This window comes from Vicugna pacos, chromosome 2 (assembly GCF_048564905.1).
Source record: "Vicugna pacos chromosome 2, VicPac4, whole genome shotgun sequence".
Taxonomy (NCBI): Eukaryota; Metazoa; Chordata; class Mammalia; order Artiodactyla; family Camelidae; genus Vicugna; species Vicugna pacos.
The window spans coordinates 65,113,152-65,140,467 of NC_132988.1; the positions used below are offsets into that span (position 1 = coordinate 65,113,152).

At 34.7% G+C, this 27,316-nt stretch overlaps 1 long non-coding RNA gene across 1 annotated transcript in view; it reads left to right on the forward strand.

Moving 5' to 3' along the window:
- Window positions 1-25,631, forward strand: part of LOC140700160 (uncharacterized) — a 53,796-nt gene extending 28,165 nt beyond the window's left edge. Inside the window, exon 2 of the long non-coding RNA XR_012078433.1 lies at window positions 25,564-25,631. This is a non-coding gene — a long non-coding RNA (uncharacterized lncRNA). The remainder of the gene's footprint in view (window positions 1-25,563) is intronic.
- The last annotated feature ends 1,685 nt before the right edge of the window (window positions 25,632-27,316 follow it).

Sequence of the window (27,316 nt, forward strand, 5' to 3'; positions counted from 1 at the left end):
CATACAAAAATAAGAATTTGTAGATGGATATCTGCATACATTTAAAATACCGAAGGACATATATAAATACAAATTACTGTAGATAAATATTAAAAGGTGAAAATAAAAACTTTATATAGTTTATGGATTTATACATTTATAATAAAATAAAAACTTGTATGAAAGTAAAAAGCAAAGAATTTCAGATAATGGTTTCCTGGGTGCAAAATGGTATAGAATAAATAGTATTGGCAGAAATGCCGGGGGCTCCAGCTGTATTTTAAATGTTTTATTTCTTGAAGAAAAAATGTATAGAGAAGAAATCGTAATAATCAATGAAATTCCAAAAGAGTAGGAATCAGAAAGCTGGTCTTAGATGTCGTTTAATGACCGTTGGTTCTCTTTTATTCTGTTATGTTTAACTTTCACAGTGAGTTAACTCTCAAAGTGAATACTGAGGCAATACCTAGAATGGAAAAATGATAGTCCTCCCCCCAACCCTTTGTTTACATAATATATTGATTGAATAGATGCTTAAATATACATCTATATGTCACTAATTAAAATGAGTGCAAATCGTGAAATGATGTCTTTCCTACTGCTCATTTTCTCAATCTCTACCATTTTTAATATGCCGGAAAAAAAATGTTTTTCTTTGAAAAAATGTTTTGTTTACTCTCAAAAATATTCCAACTTATGCTTATGACACTTTAAAAGTGAAATTTTAGCTTTCAGGGTAAATCAATATAAAAAATGTGGGATTTTAAGTTAAATTGTTTCTAGCTAATTTTATTATTGCTGCTGGATGTGGTTGAATGTATCTATTGCCTTTGACACTGTTGATTGGAGTTGTAAATACTGACAAGTAGCAAACCTTTATAGTGATTTCAAAAATGCTCATTTGGTCTAGAGATTAAAAGTATATTTTGGATGTTACACAGCAACTTCTGTATCAATGATCTTGTTTTCTTCCCTGCCTTCTCCCATCTGGCATACTTCCTTGGCTTCAGACCAGGAAATCTGGAATTCACCAAAGTTTCAAGAATAAAAAGTCAGTAGATTTAACAGCACTGACAGAGTTGGATGGCATTGGATGAAGTGATAATGAGTACAGATCTCAGCGGGGTGACAAACAGGAACAGAGGATGTTTCCCAGGGCATTAAAGCTCTCAGGTAGACGTAAGAGCTGCTATGTGAATGAGAACACTGAGGTACATTAATAGGACTTTGACTGACAAAGAATGTAAGGGAAGCAACTTTGAGATCACTTTTCTTGGTTGGTATACTATTGTTCGTAATAGAGTTAAAGCTTATCTCTATGCTCAAATCAAGATGTGGATCAGAAGCAAAGTTTAGGTACCTTTATTATATTCTGTATATTTTTCTTCTATTGCATTTTTTTAGTCAGACTAAAGCAAAAATAACCAATCTGACATGCTATTGCTGTTTAGAAACATTCCTAGATCTTTTCTCCTTTATTTTTAAGTCAGCTTATTTTCAAAACCTAAAATTACATATTTATTTTAGGCAAATGAATGATGGATAGATTCTGAACTTTAATATATTCACATTCTAATCAGAAGAGACTCAACGATATTGTTAAAAGAGAAAAACTATAGCATCCCAGATTTTGCTCCAACATACAGTGAATTCATTGCTCAGTTATCATGCTACAGTCTCTGCAAGGACAAGAATTTGAATGAAGTACTGTTACCCATGAGGATCAAATAGATGCATATTTTAATTTTACCACATACTCAATTGCCTGGACTTAACTTTATATTTGTTACTTTAAAAAGCAATATTGTTGAATGATGATCTTATTTTTTGCTTGTAGGCTCCTAAGTATGGATACATACATATGACTATTTTTAGCCGTTTATCTCAGCTTCCCACGGCTCTGTCTAATATACACTTAAATCTCTCTCCCTTTCTTCCTCTCTCTCAATTTTTTGGGGTAGAGTCTTCTATTATACTTCACTTTTTTTGTTTTTCTCTTGCCTCTTTGGCACTATGTTAACACTCTTTGTTAGGCCTTCATCATACCCACACTTTGGCAATTGTAGCCACTCCTATAATGTAATTTATGATTTATATGATGATTCTCTAGCATATACATAAATGCTATATGTATAATACACACAGACATGTATAATATATGTTATATATTTTATACATGTGTATATATGAGAGACAGAGAGACAGAGCATAGATGCATTCTGTATTTCAAAGTGCTAACCTGTTATGCTTACTGCATTTATCAAACACTTCGCACATCCAAAATTGAACCAATTCATGCTGTTTTCCCATCTCGATCTAACTGCACGAACCTGCTCCTCTCACAATTTCTAACTCTGCTAAGTACACCACTACCTGTGCAAACAAAGACACATCTTCTTTTCTCTGTCTGCATCATGATCTCCTGAATCTAGGCCACCGTAGTCTCCTGCCCGGGCCTTTGGCCGTCTCTCTTCTTGTTTTGCCTCCCTCTCCCTCCAGTTTATACTGATTCAGTATAATCTCTACCAACGAGAGTGAGAGAATCCTCTAAAATGAAGAATGAATCATGTCACTTGCTGTTTACCTTTCAATGCCTTCAAGTTTCCTTGGGAATAACGTTCAAATTCTTTACTATAACTGGCAAGACTCTCTCTTGCCTGTGTCTCCAGACTTGTCTTTTGTCACTTCACCTCTCCACTTCAATCTCCAGCACTACTTACCTGTTAATTTTTTAATCTACCTAATTCTTCTTGGCCTCCAGGACTTTGTATATGCTGATAGCTTTGCTTAGAATAGTTTCCCATTTCTCTTCTTAGCCTGGTAGCTCTTAGGGTCCTTCAGGCACAAACTAATGACCATTTCTTCTAGGATGCTTTCCTTGTCTGTACTTCCCGGCTAGAGTAGGTCCTGTCGTGTTCACTCATGTTATCTATCCTGTGTTTCCCCTACACTGAACTGAGGCTTTTTAAGCTGTCTTCTTGACTGAACTTTAATCTCCATAAAAACAGGGACTATATTATCTTGCTCACCATATACATCTACTGTGTGAAACCTTGTGTAGTCCGTAAATGATTCTCAGTAACTATATTTTTAAATAAGCAAATGCATGATTAACTAAAGGAATATACTGAGGCATATGTGTCTGGATAGTTAGGCAAGAGTGAAACAACGTTTATTAAAAAATCATGAATGATCAAAATAATTGGATATATATTTTTATGTTTCACGTTATTCAGTTATTTTCCATAAGTTTATTGACAAATAAATGAGATATTTTTTCCTCAGGTTACTACATAAATCTAAAATTTGGAATCATCTCTGTTCTTTTTTGGTCTAACATTTCCCTTCTTTGTACTTTTTTGACATTTTATTTTGCTTAATTAGGTTTCATTTGGTAAAGCTATGACATTTTTACATATAGATAAATAATACATAGAGACAAGATAAATAATATATAGAGACAAGAATAATTCTTTAACATATAGTATCCATGCATTAAATGTAAGTGGGATAGAATAATGAAACTGACCTCTCAATATTGAACACAATTACTGGAGTTAGCCAGTGGGTTTTAATTTGTGTGCCATTTCTGATCAGTTGTTAGGGGCTCTCTTATACTTATTTGGGAGGAGAAGTGAACCAGCATGTGATAATTAGCAAGGAGAATTATCATGGTTAATTATTGATGTCAACCAGGAGAGTGGGAAGGAGGAGTGATGGCACGTCTGCCATGTATGTGCCATCATGATATTGTGCAAGTACTCAGTAGAGAAATAAAAATGCAAGCCAAAGGACCTCAGTAGCTAGCATAGAAGGGGTAGAGATTTGGGCTAATGATACTTTGAAATGCGCATATAGAGCAAATGCACATTATATTATACACACACACTGGCACCCATATACACATGTAAAAGACAATCATTAATTTATGATATTGTAATATTATTGAGGTAACTCTATGAAGATTTAATTAGAAAAATCTTTGTGATTCTTCCAAATCTGATTTTATAAATGGGCTAAAAACATAATCATTATATATTTAGAATAAGTTCTACTTCTAAAAGCATAAGTAGAAATATTTTATGAATTTCTATATAAATAGTATATTAATTATAACTGACTAATTTAGAAAGAGTAAATTTAGTTCAGTATTTGCCTTTCCTAAGCAAACCTAGAGTTGTATTTGTATCATAATAAAAATTTGTGGAAATTTGAATTTATAAAATTAATTTTACTTCCTTTTACTTAGGATGGCCACATAATTTCAAATGTTTTTAAAAGGTTTCATGAAAACAAAAATTCTTACAAAATTTATAAAAATAAATCATCTACTAATACTTTACATAGCTGTCTTTCATGGTTTTTACTAGAAAGTAATACAGTTGGATTTTGAAATATATATAATTCATACTTTTAACTTAAGGATTAAACTTTCTCCAATTAAGGATCTTTTACTGTAGTTAAATTTTATTGACTTTTTAGTAAAAGGTAGGCATCATAAACAGAGATAATGTGTTGGAATTTTTTTCACATCGCTAGTTTCTAGGTACATTGCTTGGCAAATAGTTTGTACTTAAAAAATTTCAAAGAATACTTGATACTATATATATATATATATGGCAAAATAAATGTGGAGTTATGCATACAATGAATGATAATGTTGATGTTTTTTAGAGAACAAAAGCATAACTTCCTTTTAGGGTTGGAAAACTGAGATCAAAGGAGATTAATATAAACAGCTACTAACGGTGGATGCAGGACTTGAATTCTAACATATTCTATTCTAAAGTAAAGTGCACTTCACAGAATATAATAATTTTTAAGAAGAAATCTCTATAAAGAAATTGATTATAATTGATTAATTCTTTTAAAGAATTTCCTTATGAATGACATACTCTGTTACCACAGTGTGCCCATTTATGTAGTTATAAATTACCTACATAACAACTCTTACAAGAATTGTTTCAGCCCTAGGGGTGGCAACTGGCCAGTGATGTTTAGTTAACTGATTTTCATCCAGTCTGTCCACAAGGTGGCAATGTAGCATTATTACAAATACTACCCCTCGTGCATATTTGTAAAAAATAAATAAGTAAATGAGAATTTTTTCCCACACATTGGTGAATTTTTTCCCATACAAGATACCTTGAAGTTAAACAAATTCTGAATGATTATTAGACCTTATAAGATGGACAAACAGGACAAAATGAGCTTTCTTTGATGCCTGAATGATGCAGACTATCCAAGATTAATCAAATATGTCAACGTTTTGAAGAGAAATCTAACTTTACTGATAGGAAATGTCATGTATATATGATCAGGGAATGTAATGGATTTTATTTCTTATGGTCTCATGGAAGCACACTATGTTGAAAGTGATGATTTATCAGAATCCATACTGGGCCAAACCAAGCTATTGTGGTGATTTTAAATTTTAATTCAAGATTTGTCCATGTACTTTTGCTTGTTATAAATAGAAAAAATCACTTATAATGATTGTATATATAAATTGATATCACTAACAGAAGCTTCTTTTTTGAACTATAGCCTTATAAATAAGGATCACTATAGTCAAACAAATTCAGTAAGTGGAAGGGTTTTGTTTTGTTTTATTTTCCAGGCATAATTTTGAGTTATAGGACTCATCTAATCTAAGTCTCAAATAGAATTCAGTATGGGCAGCCCATCTACACAATTATCCGTAGTGTATCTCATCAACGCTTGTGAGTTGTAATCATTTTCACAAAGTGACTGTGGTCATGCTTGAGAGCTCATGATACTCAGAAGCTTCACCATCAAGTGGAAATGGGGATGGGCAGCGAGGTGAGCTGTGACACTCTCAGTGCAGAAAGGTTGTGGTTTTGGCAGAGAATTTTTGATATTTTCTTTTGTCATCCTTGTTTCTGATAAGTTGGAGTGGAAATATATTTGAAGTCCTATGTGCAGTAGGCAAGAAAATGTCTACAGAGAAGCAACTTTATTTCATCTCTTAAAAGAGTAATCTCCAACCTGATGAATACATAAGACAAGAACAATTCTATTAGTCATCTTCTTTCTTTGCCTTCTTCTTTTTCTAAATCTCATTTTCTGCCCTAATCAGTTATTGCCTACTGAAAACAAAAAGACTTTATAAAGTGTGAAATATTAAGATACTAAGACCTGAATTTGGTTTTATCTTTCCACAATTATTTTCACTTTTTTATGGTAATGGATACTCCTCCTTTCTTTGAAAAAACTGTGTCTCCTCCACTTAAATATTTTTTGAAGGCCTTCTGTTCATAGTGTTGAGACAATCTAGTTATAGGGTTGACCCAATATCCCAGACCTGGTCAAACATGTCATCTGTGCCTGTGGTCAGAAAAATTAATTTACAGGCAGACTCATGACTCGGTCTAGGCCAGTTGCAGACCTTCCCTGGAATGCCTGTAAATTAAGAGAGGGATAAAGTTCAACTACAATATGAAAGGATTTAGCCCAGCAGAGAAAAGAAGAGAAAGATTGCCGAGGAAGGGAGAAGCTTGATGGTACTTGATGATTCCTGCTTATCTTATCTTAATTCTATGGGTCACCACAGGATCCTTCCAACAAATGCCATTTTCTGCTTCAGTTAGTTTCTTTGGATTTCTATTACTTGCAACCAAACGTATTCTGACTAGAACAGCTATTTTTCACTATACTTTTTAAAAAACATTTGGAAAGGATATTTAAAAAAATCCATCTCTTAATCATCAAGAGAGATACTGTAGATAAATCACAAGGAAGTAGAACATAGTCTAAAATATATAATGATCATGTGTTACGCCCTTATAAATATCAGATTTGGAAGGAGAACTACAGCTCAAAGAAAAGCATATTAAAGTAAGTAAATATGTGATAGATATGTTGAATTGTAATTTAGATACAATTTTAACTTAATCAAATGTTGTGTTCTTAATTCAATGTTTAACACCACATCCCTCTCTCTCATACCCTATCCTTTCCCCTCAACACAAACATGCAGGGGAAAAATAAGTGAGGAGGGAAAGAGTTCAAAAAGAAGAAATATGCTTAATGTTAGAGATTTGTAAAATAAAAATCAGAAGCCTAGTGGGGATGATCATCAGAGCAACATCAGGAAAATGTCAGATTCTGTTTTTAAGTAGAGTTGAGGGGAATAATCAAGTCAATAATCAGGAATCACAATGAATGCATACAGAACCTTTTAGGTAATTAGATAAGTGGGGGCAACAGGCAGACAGGTGGAGGAGAGGGAGGATGGTCTAGAAGATGGCATTATGCCCGCCTCCAGCATAAAGGGATTTTAACCTCTTCTAAATGAGTGCCATCAAGAAACTGGTTAAAACCCAACAGCCGTGACTCCCAGGTAGCAGAAAGGACTTAACCAGACAAAACTCAATGCTCATTGTATTATAATTAACATTGCGATTTAGGCTCCCCCCAGCCCCATGGGTTTTTCTGTGTACACTATGGGTAAAGACATGCGCAATGGGACCAAACGAGACTAAGCATTCCAGGGACAGAGCTGTTAATCAATTAAGAGGCCACCTCTAAGAAAGGGTGTAAGAGAAAGGGGAGACAGAAGATGCTGCTTTTCCTCCCTTGTGTTATTTCTCCGATTCTTGGAGGTGTACTTTCCCTTCTGTTAAATAAATTTTTAAAAATCTTTCACTACACAACGCACTGGCTCCCAACTGTAAACTTGTCTTTCGGGTTTGACAAGAACCAGGGTCTTTACCTTTCAGGGTAACAAGCCTACTGTGGAACAAAAGAATGGCATTGCAGAAAGGAAAGATGGGAACCAGTAGAGATAAAGAAATAATGGACATATGGAAGTTCACTAAGGAAATTTGGATGTTGTAACCTAATTATTATGGATGGCATCTTCTTTGGCAAGGCACAGTTTGGTTTATTATTCTTGAGTTTTGTTTTTAATTTGTTACATTCTTCCTTTAGTTTGTCCAGACATATTTTTTAAGAGTCAAAGTGCATCTGCTTGATTACAAATTAAGATTATCTTAGTGTCACCGATTTTAAAAAGAGAAGGAAAAAAAAGATTTAGATCATGATAATTTTGTGGAACAAGAAAACATGTCATCTTTTACATCTAAATTTTTGATAGTAATGTGTAAAATTAGTTTAAAGCAACATCTTTATCTTGTAATAAAGAAGATGGCAAAAGTAATTAAGTGACTGTTTTAAATATGGAAAGCAATGAAAGTATTTGTATATCGTGAATTAGAAATTGGGTCCAATTGATAAGAAACAAACAAAATCAATAACAGTGCTATGATTAATTTTTCAAGAGAAACTTTGGTTCAGAAAAACAATGTCAGAGAAAAAGAACAAAAACTTCATTAAAGGACAGCATCGTCCTTGAGTTCAGCTCTACATTGTCAGTGTTTCACTGCCAATTACGAAAAAGCAATGAGATAAAAATTCCATCAAACTATAGGAGATTAGTCTTGCTACCTGTGTGGAAGATAAATATTTTTAGGCCATATTGATGGGCATTTGTAATGAGGGAAAAACAATTCTTCAACTTTTCCCCCAAATTTATTCTCCCTATTTTCATTAAACAAACTTAGTGAGTCAGAAAACCTAGTTGATTTCTTCCTGATACATGTCCTACATAATGAATTGCAATTGCAATTATTCAGAAAACCTCAATTCTTCAATTCTGTATTAGTGTTTCTTTTTACTCTCAACCGAAGCCATTATCATATTTCCCATTCTTAATATTCTCTCTAGTAAGTATAAACAGTGTTGATCTTTCCTGATTTGATAGGATATACTTTGAAATATTTAACACGGGAAAGTTAAAAACAAGTAAATGTAAACAAAAAGACACTTTTTTAAGAAACTGCCAGCCTTAACTGTGGAGTTGTTTTAAAACAATAGTTTAAACTAAAGTTAGAACAGAAAGCTTTTATATTCGAGTCCGTGATGCTTGTTTTATTGAAAAGGTAGGCATAATCTGTAATTACTGTACAATGTAAATCATTTAGTTAAACTTTATGAAAATAGATGATTTTAGAGAACTTGGTATTAGTGTATTTCTTTGAAAGGGTTAAATATTTTCTTGGTCAGCATTTTATACCACTACTTGGTTACATATCATAGTTTTAAAAACTGTATTTCATTCATGATGCTATGTTTAATACGAGGCTACTACATGATTTAATTGTCACAGATTAGGAAATACTAAAGTTGGTAATAAGATTTTATTATATGTACCATATCAAAAAAATCACAAAAAGAAGTGGTAAGGTTTTTAAATTTCCACCTTCTCTGAGTTAGAAAATCAACATATTCATGTATTCAGGAACATATTCATGTGAGTTTCCTTTACATGAACTTAAAAAAAATAAGAATTAAGAGACCTCAGCGTTTTAATGCAGACATCTGTTGAGACCATGCATAATTAAGCTGATGGCACTCCCAGTGGAGCCATAAATAGGAATGCTATTCAGTAACTGTTTTCAAGCTCATATGTTTAAGGAGACATAGGGTTGTCTTTTAGCTCTGTGGTTTCCGTGAGAGCTTGCTGTTGTGAGGCTCTAACTACTAAGTTGCGGATTCTGAGTGATATTTCCAAGAGTAACCAGAAGAGAGCATCTGTATCTCAGAGACTCGCGTGGCAAAATAAATAAGGCACAGACAGTCTACCATGCAGCTTAAGCCACCTCTTTTTTGGGAAATGATGATGAATTTCCTGTGATCATGCTCAAATGGCTTAGGAAATGACTGGAGGGTAGTTGATATTCCAAGATTCAAGCATCTGGTGTTCGAACAAACCCAATTTAACTGTGTCCCAGTTCTACAATTTGTTGTCAAGACAATTTAGGCTAAGCAGTATAGTCATATACTTATTCCAGAGCACAACAGTCCACTAATCTAATTACGAATGGGTTCTAAGAAGAAGAAAATTGAATTAAGAAAAATTGTTTTGCATAGCAGTGATTTATAGCCTACTTTGCTCTCCAAACTGGTGAGAAGTGTGGAATTCAAGACTTTCAGAATATAATTTTAATAGTAAAAGGGCAAAAAATTACTATGAAGAAAAGGAAAAGACTCATCAAGCTAAAAGCAGAAGCCATACACCTACTACTGCTTACCGTACTATTTAAATAATAAAACTTCTTTATTCTAGTAAATAAACATTTCATTATTTTTCAAGTATAGCAGACTAGTTCAGTTTCCCTTTTGTAGTGGAATATAATTTTAATTTCTTGTGTATGCACAATATTTATGTCTTGATGATACGATTTTTCCTATTATTATGTATTCATTTCTAAGTACTGATTATTTAAACTCTTCTGTGCTTCCTATTCCATGAAATTAGTCTCTGGTATTTGAATCAGAATAGAATGCTCTCTCATATATTTCACTTAAATTATCTCATCACATTACTGCATGCTAAGCTATAACTATATTAAATACATAAATCAAAAAATGGTTAGCTGTAAGTTGCAACATTTTCAGGCTCAAAGTATATTAGAGATACTGTTGGAGTTGGAGTTTTACATCCCTTCACTGAAGGAATTTTAAAACAAAAAGTCTTACAAAATGTTAGATCAATAAGTGATCTCATAATGTGGTAATTGAATTATCTGGAAAATTATTTTTCTCATTCTATTATAGTGTTAGCCTATATCCTTTCTTCCTTCCCTCCTTCCTTCCTTTACAAATTCCTGGCACTTCATCAAGTACCCTAGTAGGACATGAATGTATTCTGAAGTGTGACCAATCTGGAATCTATAGGAACAACCTTTATCCCACTCAGAATATTCATCTCTTCCCTGCTCCAGCTGTACTCGTGGGTGTGCTTGCGCGCACACACACACACACACACGCACACACACACACCAGTTCTGGGGAAGAGCCAAAGTAGCAAATTGCCAGAGGCAAAGGGAAGTAGGACACAAAACAGTCTATACCTCTCTACCACTTTCTCATCCATGCTTCTTAACTACAAACTTTATCCCACAGGCAGTATGCTCAGGACCTATTTTATATCTTCACTTCTAGACTCCAAGAAATAAATAGTTCCTGGGATATTGCTGTAAAACAGCTTATGAGAGTGAAGAATGTGGAGACAGGATATTCAGGTTTGAATCCTGCTCGGGTCTTTGGTGCCAGATTGAAACTTGCCCAATCTATGAACATGATCATAGAAATATATAATTTTTCAGGTTGTCTTGAGGATTAAATGAGATAGTAAATATAGAAACAGTTTGTATCTTATAAATTACTATAATAAGTATTAATTGTAAACAGAAAAATGTTGTGTCCTCTATATAAATGCAGGGAAATCTAGGCAAAACTTAGTGAAACACTTGTTTTTAGCCTGAAATAAATTCAAAGATCTTCCATTATAATCCACATAATTGTTTGTTTTCCCATATAAAATCTAGATGATGTAGAGACAGAAGTAGGCTTTTTAAAAAATCCATATGTATTAACAATGATTATGTGTATATGATTCCAAAGTATTGGGTTATTGTCACATACACATAATAGTTAATGCATATAGAGTTTTTTTTTTTTTAAGTCTTTTTCTTTCCTGACATCCTCTAGGTGGGCAAGATGAAATATTTTCCATGAAAGACCAGGGAAAGAAATAAAAGTTGACTCAAATTAAAATGTTAGAACATAGAGGGCCAGGCGAAATCGTATAGATTGCACTAAGGAAAAAAAAAGGCTATGAAAGCAAGTAGGTCTGCAGTGAAGCATATCCATAGAGTACAGTGTAAGTAGGATATCTTGGTAGCTCATCCTATTCCCCAGGAGCACTTGAAAGACAACAAAGATCTCAGCTTCATTTTCAAAAGGGATCCAACATATATGTTCACATCTAATTTCTCACGACATCCCTCCACAAATCCTGTAATCAGCGAAAATTCTGATTCTAACTAAATATACACTGGACATTTATACTCCTTTACTGTGTGCTTATTCTAGGACCCTTTGTTAGTTTCTCATTGCTGCTGTAACAAACTACCATAAACTTAGTGGCTTAACACAAATTTAATATCTTACTGTTTCGAAGATCAGAAGTCTGAAATGAGTCTCAATGGTCTAAAAAGAAAAGGTGTCCCTCAGCTTGTGTTCCTTCTGGAAGGTCTAGGGGAGATTTCATTGTCCTGCCTTTTCTAGATCCTTGAGCTGCCTGCATCCATGCTGGTGGCCCCTCTCTCCAACTTTGAAACCAGCAGGGTAGGGTCTCCACATCTGTCTTTGATTCCACAATCTCACTTTACATGATCCTTATGATTCTGTTACATCCATTGGATAACCCAGGTTATCTTAAGGTTATCTGCTCAGCAACCTTAATTCTCCTTTGCCAGGTAACAACATATTTACAGGCTTAATATTAAGGGGTGACCATCATTATGCCTACCACAGATTGTACTCCAAATTAATCTGTCATATTCTCAAACTCAGAGCAGTATTTTCTGTAGCAATTGCTTATTATCTAACCATGAATTGTTTTAAAGTATTATTTTCATTGTGATTTATCTTCCACTTCTGGATAGCGATCTTAATATATTAGATTTCTTCATCTTCTTTTCAGAGCATGAGGGGCTAGTCTAGCACCCCAAATCCAAGGATGCTTTCATTTCTCCCCTGAGGATTTCTTTGAAAAGTCTAAAGTGAAAACATTCACTTTAATCACTTGAGGTATTGTACCTCAGGAAACTCAGCTGGTTATTTGATGCTTCTTAATAATCCACACATATCCTTTGAAGGCTTACTGGAAATTCTTAACAAGCCAGAATGATCTGTGAATCACCCGTGCTGATACAATGGCCATGGGCAGAGATAGTTTACTCTGAAGCTGCATTTGTCAGATTTGGTTGCAAAATAAAGCAGGTTCCTTGCAAAGTACCCAGGCACTAGGAAGCAAGTAGAAGGGAAAAGGCTTCCAAGATACCCACTTATGCTCTTGCTGGCTCTCTTATTACCCAAGTACTCTTGCAGAGATTGTCCTTAATTTCAGTAGTTGAATTAAGAGGTAGACCTATGTACACGTGGAGATAGCCCATCTGGAGCAAAACCTGAATGTGGAACCAAACCTGTGCTAAAGTAAATGTTGCATCTAAATGGTCCTCCTCACATGATTACCACCGCTGAGACAGGCCCAGCCGCTCACTGAGCTAGATTGACAGAGAATGCAAATTTTCCTCATTTATGTGTTAAGTAGAAATGGAATGTTCATATGTAGCTTGCTTAGAATGACATTTCCTAATTCATTTTCCCTGGAGAGTCTATATGCTCATGTATATTTAAAATTGGAAACAATGATATTTCCTGTTTTTAATGCATGCTTTTTCATTTTTCTGAGGGATTTAAAAGCTCACACATATCACAGAGTTAATATTAGATTTATTTTAGGTAGCAAGTGCTGATTTCTGCATCTTCCCTTTCTCCATCATGTATGTTTTCTCTCGCTAGATACTTAGAATATTTTGCAATTTGTGCATTTAAACTTCCATTGAGAAAGTGTAGGTTACTAAGCATTTTGTTACTACAAATTGTAAGATTCTAAACTCTTGTGCACATCATCACGTCTCACTATCCGTGAATCCAGAGGTGTGATATTACCAAATAGAAGAACTATAAAAATGAGTTCATTCAGTTTTGCTCATTCTTCAGGGAAAAGACATAAGTGTATCCCAGACAAAATAAAGGGGCAGATTTGACATGGCTTATTTTACCTATATCAAAAAATGCCATTTTTATATAATTGTCTTTTGTTAATATTTTTCTTTCATTTAACAGGAGTTACAAGGTAAAGATTTAAAAATACACAATTTTTGTTCAGTTTGGCAGTCAACATCAATAGCATTTAGTTCTTTGAACGTTTAAATACATTTTTATTGACTTATATATAAATGTATTTATTTATTTGATAAATGCAACCCCTTTAAGCCTGGTTGAGTGAAGTCATATTTTAATTAAGACTTAATTAAAGATCAGCATAAAGGGTTTACATGAACTCTAGAATAATGGCATTAACCACTGCACACTTTTAATGTAATCTTGTGCTTTTCCTTATGGTGTCAAGCATATGTTTATATATGGATAAACAATAAATATGTCTCTATGATTTTCTTGAAATACTGGTAGTTCAGCACTTCATTTCACATTTGAGTTGTATTTTTGTGCGCAGATGCTCTGTTGCATCAGTAGTGGCAGAGGGTTCTGCCCTGATAGACTAAGTGTTGAGAGGGAACAAACAGGGCACCAAATATCCAAAATTCTGTCATGCAGGATGAAGGATATGTGGAGTCTGCTGGCACTCTCTGAAGCCTCTCTGAAGTTCACAAAAAAAACCCCACCCCTGGGCTCTGTGTGTGCCTGGAGCCATTGACATCTTAACCCCCACTCCCCACTGCAAGACCACTCAACATACCTCTGCATTTCTGCAGGATAAAAAAAAAATCTCTTGATGTGTGTTTACCATAACAAAACCCTTGACCCCAGGAAATAGCCCACTCACAATACCCTGGGCAGACAGTTCTCACATCCTGCACTTATCAGAGTTGTAAATCCCATTATTCAAAGAAGTCCCTGAGAGATCTTACAACCAATCAGGTATCTGTGCATGAATTGATCTTGCACACCCCACTTCTTGTGTGCACAGCCACCTCCCCCCAGTAAAAGTCGCTGCAGGCCACCCCCCCCCCCCCCGGGCTCACACGGCACCTCTGTCTGTGTGGCCTGCTGTTGTCTATGGCAGCATAACCTAATAAACTTCTTCCCTTTGCCTTTGGTAAATTCTTTTACCAGCCCAGTACACCGCTGTGTCCCACAACAGGGAAGGCATTCCCTCTAATACCCGATGAGTACTGACTATCATAGCCATAGTTCTCGGGCTATATTGCTCTGTGTTATTTAAGTGCAACTTAAAAATGGGTAGTCCTATGTTAGTTTCCTGTTGCCATTGTAACGAATTACCACAACTTTAGTGACTTGAAACAACACAACTTTATTCTCTTACAGTTCTGGAAGTCAGAATTCTGTCTGACATCAATTTCACTAGGATAAATTGTTGGCAGGGCTGTTTGCTAGTGGAAGCTTTGAGAGGTTAGTCCGTTTTTCCACATTTTTCGGTTTCTATGGTTGCCATTAGTCCTTGGCTTGTGGCCCCTTTCTCCTTCTTCATCGTGCACTAATCCAGTCTCTGCTTCTGCCATCACATTACCTTCCCATCTTCCGCAGTCAAAAATCTCTCTGTCTCCTTTTTATGTGGACAATTGTAATTACATTTTGGGCCCACGGGGATAATACAGGATAATTGTTCCATCCCAAGATGCTTACTTATTTTATCTCATTTATTAATTTAATCATATCTGTGAAGTCCCTTTTGCCATATAGAGTAACATTTATAGCTTCTGAGGATGAGGCTTTAGATATTTGGGGGGCACATTTTTCAGTCTAACGCAGGTGGTATTATTTTCCTCCTTCTGAAGATTTAAAAAATAAGTCACGTGTAATTAACTTGTTTGAAGTCTCATATGTTAAAAGGTATAGGATCAGCTAAACCTATATTCTTAACCATAAAACTCATTAATAGAATAGTAGGGAGATTCTTTCCATATTACTGGAAATTTTAAACGGAAGATGTGTGAAGAACTGTCAAGGAGATGTAATTTCTTTATATCCGTAAGATTCTCTACATATTGTGGTTCACAGACTTCTGGCTTCGAGAGAAATATTTGTGACTAGTAAGACATAAGGATTCCTAATAGAGGAAAATCTACTTTTGATAATATTATCATAACTTTATAAAGGATATTATTTCAGTACTTACTAGGAATAAGGATGTGTTCCAGACAGCTTCTAAAAACCCCGTGGTTTTTGGCTTCCATAATGGTATCATTAGAAACAAACATTAAATAAACCTACATGCTCAGTAGTTTTTGCTCAAATGAAAAAAATGAAAACAGTATCAAAACACAAAATGAGTGTATACTGCTGAGTTAGTTAAAAACCGAGGGAAAACAGGCAAGCCAGTTTTGTATGTAAACCCAAACTCATATTTTAAGATTCACTATCATTCTTAAGAAAGAAACATTATATGCATTCAGAACTAGACACTTTAAACAAATTCTATTTTTATTTGCAGCAATAATTGATTAAGTACATTGTTTCAAATTGTATTCCCTAGAGGCAAAACGTATTGAGGGAATACTCTCAAGAAAAAGGGAATATAAAATGTGTCTCAGAGACTGCAGCTGTAGCCTTATTCCCCAGGGAGCTCTTGAGCATGAATTGTACCACAGAGCTGATCCCTTGAGGCCACAGGGTCTGGCTTGTTGGAACCCTTGAGAGTCAGTCATTGGTGGCAGCCTGTCTGAGGTCGGGTGTGCAACTTACTGATGGCCTGACTCCCAGTCAACATTCAGCCACTCAGTCTTCAGAGAAGGAGTCAGCTGTAAGCTGTTAGAATCTGATGCCCACAGAAACTTGGCTGGGAACCAAAAATATCCCCTATATCCCTAGTACCACAATCCTGAAATATCTTTTCTATATAAAAAATTATATTTTTTGAAAATCATTTAATTATTATATATCCTATCTCTCACCTCACCAAAAACACTGTAAATATCTCTGGTTTCCATAATGACTTATGGTTATGACTACATAATTAAATCAGCCTGGCTGAAAAGGGTAAAGTTAATTAATTAAAACAATCAGTCTATCAAATTGTTTGGCTTCATATTATTGATGAATATCCTCTATTAAATTGTTCCTGTACAAAGAGTTAGTGGGTAGCTGAAATACTAGTACTTTATATTTAAGTATCATCCTACTTCGCTTCACAGGATTGCACTGCAAGACACTGGACATGGGAAGCATTCATCATTTTGTGGTTTTAAAATGCCAATTATTATATATTGAATATGTAATAGCAGTTTTTATTACTGATATTATTCAGGTAAAATTACGACCTGTCCAAAAACTTTGATCACTGTCTGACCCACTTCATAAGGAGTAGTTTTTTCATACTTATTGCAAGAAGAAACGGTGTCTTAATCGAACAGCTCTTACATCAGACAATGAAACTTGAAATAACTTTTCCCAAGTAAGTTTGTTGAATAAATGGTAATTTTCCTACTCAATTAATTTCCCAGTGATCCATGACCTCAAAGAAAACAGAAGTGACACATCAACTACTTGTTATGCATCTGAAGAGAAACTATGGCTACAAGTTCACCATACTTGTAATTAGCCATCTGAAAAAGATTTCAAATGACCTCTTATAAATAGGAAGCTGTGACATTCTCACACTCTGGACCATCAAGGGCATGGGCATTATTTGATTTATTGCTAAGAAAGAGGCCCTGCTTTTAAATGTACAATATAATATTTGACTGATAAGCTTGCATAAGCCTATCTAGTATAGGAAATGAAGACATGAAAGGAAAAACATAATTTCTGAGGTCACAAAAATAGTGCATTCCTAATTTCCCTAGCTTCATCAGTGAAATAGATGTGACCAATTAAAGATGTTAGAGAAATCTTACAGCCTTTGCTATCTGAACTTATATATTATGTTTTGCAAATATACAAGGACAAAGCCAAACATGCATTTCTCATGCTTTTCTTCTTGTCCTGATCTGAGTTCCGTGTTCCCTTTAAGTGTTTCCTTCTTCATCATAAACACATAAACACATTTGCCAACCCAATACTCTTCAGTTCTCAAAAAATCCATTATTTCTCTTCTCTTTCCATCTGAGACCAGATCTGGTAACAAAGATAGGTAAAAGGGAGAAGCAGAAATTTCGAACACTATCATTCTCGAATTCACCACTGGATCAGAAAAGCATAACGTGCTTCAAATTAATTTCACTCTCAAATCAGTCCTTCCCAACACTGTGCAAAGAAAATGTGATTTTTTTTTTCCTCCTGTTTTTCTAAGACTCTGGTGGTTTGTATGAATGAAATAAATATAAATACACATAAATTATATAAAGAAGCTGCATATAGAAGTTCACATAAATGAATTAAGAAAATTACATGTTGCAATGATTTATAAAACTTTAAAATGATTAAATAAAGCTTTGGATTCTCATCTAAATAACAATATCCTTAACAGTCTCCTGTCTTACTAAATCCTTCTGACATCCCAACCTTTCAGCAGTCCAAGACCATAACTCCTGGGAGTGTACATATTTTACTCATTTAATTTTCAATATTATGGAACCAATCAGTATATTAAGTACTGATTACATTTATCTCCTTTTTTTCCTAAGCCAAAGAACAACTCTGATGCCTAGGTAAGTTACCGAATCTTACCCTAGCTCAATATCTTTGTCTATAAAATGGAGAAAACCTCTAAATCTCAGAGTGTTTAAGAGGAAAGTCAGACACAAAAACCAAAAAAGAGATAAACACTGGCTAAAAATTCTCCCTGGTTAAAACTTAATTTGGGTATTGTACAAACACTAAATTAAAGCAAGAATTAAAGTAACCTCATATTGCTATCCAAAAACTTCTGCCACTGATACTACCCTCCCTAATTGCTGTAGCTCTTTAAAATATGTGTATTTTATTAAAGATTTTATACTGTGTTATATAACTGTTTAATATTATAGTGGAAAGAAGTTCTAGCTCCTTTCTCATTATCTTTCTAAACCATTATCCAGGGAAGAGAAATGACTGATAGAATTGTTCGTGTTCAGAAGTCATTGATTCGATCACGATTATTCATGGGCAGTGTGGGCATTCTTTAAATCGTTCATCTGCGTATATGTGGTTTTCTTTCTTCTAATTCCACATTACTAGTAGTCTTCAGAGGAATAAACAAACTCAAATATTTGACAATGTTAATTTCCCCAGCTCTTTATATGTATGTGTACATGTGATAACCATTGATAGATAAATTTTATAGCATGGAGCTACACAAAGCATGATTAAAAAGACTTGGATTTGGAGATAAGCAGAGGGACATTCTTCTCTCACTCACCTCAACCAAGTGCTCTGGTAAATCTTTACCCATTTTTTGCATTTGGGTTTATCAGGCTCTAGCTTAGTGATGAGTTAATTACCCCAGTTAATCATGTATATCTCCCTTAAGAACTCCTTACGTGGGAGGAGGATACCAAAGAGAGGTAAAGGTGATTGAAAAAGAAGAATTTGGGTAAAATACCATCAAAATACAATTCAAAACCTACTCTTACTCCTACCATGTGTATGGCTTAAATGTCCAGATCTTGTGTCAGTTAAGGTTTAATGCAGATGACAGGGGCCAAGTTTGCTAGATAATGTGAAAGAGATTTAATATTGGAAATTGGATTCTTGCTGAACAAGATACAGAAAAGCGGGATCCACATTTGCCTTCCAGAAATGATCCCTAGAACAGTCCACAGAACTGATTCACAAATTGAAATTTCTGTCATGATGAGGAACTTGAGGACACAGGGAATTTCTGCTTGAACTTCTGGGTATAGACCACACCACCATCCCTTCCATAATCCAGGAAGTGGAATCAGGAAGCCGGTCCTGAAACTATTGGCTCCTGGTACACACTGCTTCTGCCATAATCTAGGTTAGCAAAAGGGGTGCCTGTGCTCTGCCTCTCATCACCCATATAATCTATCAAGATTGGATTCTCACCATCCATAGAATAACAAAAAACACATCACAACAAAGCAAACCACTTTCTCCATGATGAAGCTTGCTATGAAGAACATTGCCTCTCTTCCCCAACTAGTAACATGTACAGGATACAAATGAGTATGCTGCTTCCTGCTCTCCAGGTCCAAATGCTATGATGTCATCAATTTACTGTACTTGTGTAAAGTGCCCTGGGATGGTGAGATCATCACTTTCTCCAGACTAAATTATGGCATCAAGTGAGATAGATACACTTCTCAAAAATGGTGAAAGTATGCTGCTTCCCAGTCAGTTGCAAACAAGCACATTCTGTCACACACAGAGAACAGTACACAGAAGATAATGCATTCATCATTATCTGTAGTCATATATTAGATGTGACCACCAGTGAAAAGATCATGTCTCTAAAAGAGCAGCTACCATTGGTGTCATAATCTGATCACATGTCCTATAATCTAAATTTCATTCTTTAAGTCCCATCAGTCCATGTGTAACAAACAGGTAATTTACACGAGGATGTAATAGAGATCAACACCCCTGCATCTTTCAGATCTGTGACAGTAACACTAATCTCTCTAGTGGCCCTGGAGATTTTGCTTTCAGTTTATTCTTTCTGTAGGGAGAAGAAACTTTAGGGGCTTCTTCTTGGCTTCCCCTACTATAATAAACCTTCATTTCACAAATAAGAATAACAATGTGAGAATTCTGTCTGTGCTAAATATAAATATACCAGCTATACAATCAGGAATGTAGGATATATGTTCACAGAACCACCATCCTCATTACAAACTCTGAGACAGACTCAGGACCAAATTCCTGTTATCCCTTGACCTCTCTAATCCCCCAGCCAAACTAGTAGGTGGGCCATATTGACATTAGAGATGCTTAGAGAGGATTGTCAGCCTAACGCCAGTATCCATGAACACTTAAAAGGTCCTGTGTGAATATTTCCCTTTCGCTGGTACAAATATTCTCTGTAAAATGACTATGGAGAATAGCCCCTTCTTTGGGGAAGTTTAGGAAGAAGCTGTATGCTTGTGAGTTGACTGACAGTCCTCATGTGTACCCAGACTCTTCCTCATTCAAGGTTCACACCTGTGAACTGACTGACGTCTCAGAACTTGGAAAGGAACTATGAATCAACAATGGAGGTTTACATCAAAACTCTTCTCATTAGACCTAGTGAGGTTTGGGTGTTTTTTCCTACATGACTCAAGTTTGAAAGTAAGGGCTGTCAGTCTATTTTACTGACAAAGACTGATCAATGAGCTTCTGTCAAAGGTCTATGTGGGTTGAACTATTATGATACTTAATTCTGGTCTGATGTCTCTTATACAAGCATTTCTACCTTGCCAGGAGTGTTAAGTGCTACTACTTAATCTACTTAGGCACTTACTGAATTGTTCACCTAGAAAATGAAAGATATTGTTATCCTTATTTTTAAGTTAAAGATGTAAGTGTATATATATATATATATATATATATATATATATATATATATATGTAAATCTGATAGTGAGTTTATATAAACAATGAGGTCAATGAAAACATTTCAGACCATGGAAGAAATACCCATGAGCCAGTGAGAGGTACAGGCTTCAAAAAGAAAGGGAATGCCATGAGGATCCTGACAAAATCATCTGTGTGAAAGGTGTACAAGTGAACATCAAGAATACTCCAGTTGTAGAGTCGATGAGATAAAATGTTGGTAACTAACAAAGCAAACCTGCACCACACTAAGGAAAAACATCTTTCAGACTAATGCTGATGCTGCAGGAAAGATGCAGAGGTCGTAGCTGAGTTTCTGTTGTAATTAGTTCTCATACAGTGGTAAGCTGATGTTGATGTTTTATAAGCTGGAGTGGTGGCAATGATTGTAGAAATAATGCATGTCTTGCAAGTCACAAACTTCTGGAAATTAACAAAGTGACCTCTAGTGACAGCCAGGAGAGTATGCTGACTACACCAAGAAAGCCTGTGACCCTCTCGCATTATGCTCCGTATTTTTAAAGACCTTTCTCTTAAGAAACTTCAAGGCATGCTGTTCAGTGTTCAGTGGTGCTTGTAATTATGTTACCTTGTCACCTTTACTTTACCAAACCCTGACTTACGTAACAGTTAAACAGTATCTTAATAAAATAGGAGGATTTGATATTCCTGAAAACAATAGGAAGCAATTGAGGGAAATCTGGTAAAGGGTAAAAACATAATCCAACTTGTATATTAGTAGAGATCATTTCATCAGAGTGTGGCATGATGGATTCCAGGTGGACACAAAAGGACTGAACATATGGAATTGCTTAAAAGCTAACGAGAGTAGTCTAAGTAATAAATTAAGTCCTGAGAAAGATAGGATGGACTTGGAAACCATTTAATAGGTTGATTTAGCAGATTAAATGAGTGACTGAAATGCCAACATTTTGAAGAGAGGAATCCGGGATGATTACCAATTTATCCTGTTAATAACTGGGATGGTGGTGGTGACATTTATGAAGACTGGTAATACGATAAGCATAAAGAAAAAGATCACTCCCTAATTTCTTCTTTTCCCCCTCTGCAACCTCCACTGGGTGTTTGTTTCCATTTATGTACACAGGGATTAATTTAGTGAGTCGGAAACTGGAAAGAGCTTTACTGAAGGAGTAAGTAATAGGATTCAGAATTTAGAGGAGAATAAAATTAGTTTTACCCAGAACATTATCACTTGCAATAGTTTTGACCTCTTGAAGAAAAGTATAGGCAAAAAACCCAGGAGAATTTATAAGCCTTGAACATAAATAAGAGATATTTCATGGACTCTAGTATTGCAGTGAGGCACAGGGTTGAGAGAAGAAGCCCCATGTCACCACACCTCACCAGTACCACCTACGTCAGGAGGACTGAAGCATTTGGTAGCAGTGGAGAAAGCATCATAATAACTGTACTGTGTCAGTTTCACAGTGGGCAGGGGCAACTATGAGTCTCCAAATAGCATTATAGACATCTCCCAAGAAAAATGATCACACATGTTCATGGCAGCTACAAGAGATAGAATAATTTGTAGACATTTATGAAAAATTTCTTGGTCTACTTCCACTAAATACTTAGGGTGTAGGACTGATACTGAATATATAAAAATTTGGAAAAATCTAAGGGAAGATGAAAAGTTCCTATTTTACATATGATATTGAGATAACAACAGATTATTTAAGTGGAGATCTTTAGTATATATAAGGATACATAGGTCTGAATTTTTTTGATGCTGGTTTTGGTGCTAACTCCATAGATCAGACACTTTGGAGAATACTGACAGTTGGAACTCCATGTGGAGGCCATTCAAAGGTAGAGTATGTAGGGAAAAAATAAAAACGGATACAAGATGGAACTCTGAGTAACACTGACATCATCACAATTTCTAAAACTAGATATTTTGAATCTATTTTTATAGATGATTTTAATATAATTGAGAATTTCTTAAATTATTTGAAGCAACTTTTTCTTTGTAAATATCAATCAAGTTTTTAGCTATGTTGTGTTTGGTCTTTTAACAATGTGTGAGATGAATTTGTGGCAGCCCTTCCAAATATATGTTATGGGGTATTTTGGGGACCCAGGAAATTTGTGATTTAGTGTCTCCTTAGAGGTCTAGACCTGGGAAGTTTCCCATTTAAAATAGAAATGAGGATAAAGATCATATAAGTAATCTGTCTCTCTCCTTATTTATTTCTCTTCCCTTGTTCCCACTGTCCCCCTCCCCACACACACACACATGCAAAATTATTCATCACACTTAAGTCACTTCTTGGCGAAATTTAGGGAATCCAGGGAATTCCATGGTTTTATATGCATGATTTCTAAATTACAAGAAAGGCCTTCCAACACCAGTTAATAGATCCCTAAAATTAACTTAACATATAACAGAATTTTTTTATTTTTCAAGTAGAGATAGACTCAATACAAATATCTCTAGAGGTGGCAACATAAGACTTAAGCGTGTGGTTAAATGCAAAGACTGATACGAGAATGCAGGTTTGGCTCGAGGAAGTTTACCAAAGAATAACCAAAGAAGCTGTTTCAATATTCTTCAAAATAATACAGTTATTTCCAGATACATTAGTATTCATTGGCACTTCCAAAGGATATTAGAATATCTTCTGAGAAAGGGGAGGTAGGACAGAAATTAAATTAGCCATTCTTATAGAGACCACTGAAGATTCAGAATTTTCCTGACTATTAGGCAGAACTTTAGTCTGCAGGTTGAAGCAGTATTTTTAAACTTACTCAAGTTCTAAGAAATATTTGATGAATTTGTTTGGCATTCCTAAGGAGTATTTTGGAGATAATCTTCAATTTAGATAATATTTTGCAAATGCAGAGAACTATATTGGAGTTTCTTTTTGTAGGTAGCCCAACATGCAGAGTATATCCAATTTCACATTCCAAAATATATGCCTTGAAAATGACCAAAGGCTCCTCAGATCCATTTCCTCTCTGCTGTGCTGTGGTTAAGAATTCAGTCCCTGGAGTCTGATGGATCACAGTTGATTCCTAGCCTCATCAGTTATTGGTAGAATTTGTTTGGCAAAGCCACTTAGCCTTTCTAAGCCTCTTTTTTAACCTGTAAAATGGGTAGAAAACTGGTATCTCAACTGACTATAGTGAAGTTTGAAAGAGATAAAATTGTCAAACTCTTGGCACATATGAAGCATTCAATAAATGTTAACTATCATTGTCAACAATACTTCCTATTCTGCTTTTATTTTCTATTTTCTCAGTTTACTACAAAGATACATTCACAGGTACCATGGCTGTGAATCTGAGTACAGAGGGAAAAAGAAAAACATATAAACAAAGGATCAGGATAGAAGCCAACTAATGAAAATATTAACAGGAAAATGTGGCAATAGATGAAAATATATAACTTGTAAAAAAAAAAGTCATTTTAATTGAGAATTAGGCATATTTGGAACTATCCATATTATAGCTTTTCCACCAAAATATGGAAACAGTCAGTGATGTCAGGAAAGTAGCTCTTAGAAACCTGTCATATCAAATTGACATAATTGTACTTTAAAATATCTCATTATTCTTGTGTTAACATGAAAATCTTATGCTAATTCTTTTTTCCATATACACACCCTATTTCTACTTTATGAAAAAGAAATAATGCAATATTCTGTTTATGTTGACATCTTTAGCATAATTTCAAGTCTTATGGTGGAGAGTTTTAAAATTAAAATAGAAAACTACTCTTTTTCTTATTTCTATTTTTGGTTGAACAAAATTGTGTATTTTTAGTACATCTTATTTGAGCAAACTCTTCTGTAGGACCTTGACAATTCTAGCATACAGTCTTAAACACAGATAGTTTGAAATAATTTTTTTTAATGTTCTATGGTTCTTTGACAGTTTGGAATAATCTGTCTAAGAAATAGTGACTATGTGGCCTCTTTCATCAAAGTTTAGCTCTATGGAAATGGTTATAAAGGTAGTCTGAAATAAATCCTTTGATAGAAATTGTCATATTCTAGAAGGAATCGAGCATACAGGGAAACTTTATAGTCTCCTTTACCTGCAGCTTGATACCTGGAATCGTCTATATCCATCACCATCATTATGTTTTCCCCTCCTGGCTGATTGCCGTTCAAGTATGCCTCACAGGAAGTTCTCATGCAGTTATATTTTCTGTGAGAAGACACATAAAACCTTTATCTTCTGCCACTAAATTCTCTTTGAATTATTTCATCTTTCCTTTCTTTAGTTGTGCTTCTTGAACACTGTCTCCGGAAGAGCAGTCAAACCTATCATGAAGCACTTTGTTTATGCCTATCAAACTACAGAATCTAGGAGGAGTCATAACCTTGGCAAGTCTGCTCCTGTTTTGTTCTGCATTGCGTCTTCAACTCAGGTTTTATTTTTTTCCCATAAAGATAAACCATAACTGATCTTTTTTCACTTGTTTTCGTTTTCATTTTTTAGGACTCGGTTACCAAAGCTTTGCTGTTGGACCGGCGGCATGTGGATGGAATTTAACTTGTTTGAGAAGGTAAGTACAGGCAACATTTATAAGGACTGTTGAAGAACTACGAGGTGATGAAAACTCAGTAACTTCTGCTTTTTTTTTTTTTTACATAGTTTCTGTCGAGGATTTCATGTTTTACTTGACATTATTTTACTGTCATTTTTCAGTATCTTTGCTCTGTGATAACTATTATTCCTTTAACCTCTTTCTTTGATTCTGCCCAATCTGAGATTGTCTTGTTTGTACCACTGGAAATGATGACCTATCATTATCTGACTGTGTAATGATTCTTCTGTTTATCTTGTCTGCCATGTGCTTTTCCACTCATTTGCCTTCCTTACACACTAGTTATCCTAATGTATGCAACGATGCCACTGCAACTTTTTTTTTCTTGGCCCTGAGTATTTCAGTATCATTATCACTACTCTAACTTCCCCTGCAAGGATAATCAACACGAAGGAAGATTTTTAAGACATGCTGTTGAAATCAATTGAGTAAAAACAAGGTTATAGTTGTAATAATTTTGTTAACATATAGCTAATTTCTCATCTTGCCACTTCTGTGTAAAGCACAGGAATCTATATTTTATGAAAGAAGCAACACTGACTTCATAGTAACTTTGAACAACTGATTCAGTTTTTTTCCTGCCTCTGACTTCATGTCTGCCACATGGGACAAAGACTGCTTAAGAAACTCATTGACATTAATTCAAATTCAGTTCTGTGAAAAATTTGGGAGAGTTCAGAGACAGATTGAGCTAATCTGTTTCTTTAATTTGAGGGGAAATTTCCAGCAACTGCCCAAAATAAACACTTCATTGAAACCTCTAATTAGATCAATATTATTTTACCATTGATGAACTACTGCTTAAATGTACAGATTTATATTATATCCTTCAAGTAAGATTTGTTCTTTCTTGAGTTTGATTTGAGATAAATTACCTCATTCATCAATTGAAAAGAGTTTAAATCCTAAATTTTAATGATGATTATTATGTTAAAGTACAGAAGAATTAGAGAAATTTATAAAAATAGTTTTCCACTTCCTTGCCTTTAACTATGTAACAACTTCAGAAATAACTTACTGCATATTTATTTTACTATAATTAAAAAGTTTGATTTTAATGTATAAACTATGAAGGAAACTTGTTAACAAGCATTTGCAATCTCCCCAAATGTCACTGAATATTTATGACAGGAAATTAGAAGTCACATTAATTTCTCTCTCTCTGCTGATTCTATCTGCAGTAATAACATGAATAATGCTCTTGAACTGAATTATTTTATTAACTCTTACAATAATGACTAAAAACAAGTGGCTCAGCTGGAGCTTTCCATTAAACCTAGTACTTTGTTTATTATTCATTCATTCATTCATTCATTCATTCACCAGTTACTTATTGAAATCTGACCGTAAGCCAAACATTGAGATAGAAAATGGAAATAGAAAAATATATGGATGTTATTCCTACCCTCAAATTACCTATATTCTATTAGGTCAAAATAAACTTATGCAAAACGCATACCATGATGAATGTTCTAATACCAGTATGATAGAAACACAATATATTCCAAAGAAGGAGTGTTATCCCCGAGAAGATGGTATTTGTTCTGGACTTTATAAGTAAGTAGAATTTTACCAGGCAGAAAAGAGTAATATTACAGGCCAAAGTAATAGCACCAAATTCTAAGGATGTGGTAGATTTGATTG